This window comes from Petaurus breviceps, unplaced genomic scaffold (assembly GCF_028583685.1).
Source record: "Petaurus breviceps papuanus isolate PSGF00001 unplaced genomic scaffold, PetGlider_PUasm1.0 38, whole genome shotgun sequence".
Taxonomy (NCBI): Eukaryota; Metazoa; Chordata; class Mammalia; order Diprotodontia; family Petauridae; genus Petaurus; species Petaurus breviceps.
In genome coordinates, this window is record NW_027186304.1 from 73,346,819 (window position 1) to 73,347,091 (window position 273).

Consider the following 273-nt stretch of genomic DNA (forward strand, 5'->3'; position numbering starts at 1 on the left):
TCCTTTCCTTTCTTTCCTTGTCCTTTCTTTCCTTTTCCTTTCCTTTCCTTTTCCTTTCCTTTCCTTTCCTTTCCTTTCCTTTCCTTTCCTTTCCTTTCCTTTCCTTTCCTTTCCTTTCCTTTCCTTTCCTTTCCTTTCCTTTCCTTTCTTTCCTTTCCTTTCCTTTCCTTTCCTTTCCTTTCCTTTCCTTTCCTTTCTTTTCTTTTCTTTCCTTTTCTTTCCTTTTCTTTTCTTTCCTTTTCTTTTCTTTTCTTTTCTTTTCTTTTCTTTTCT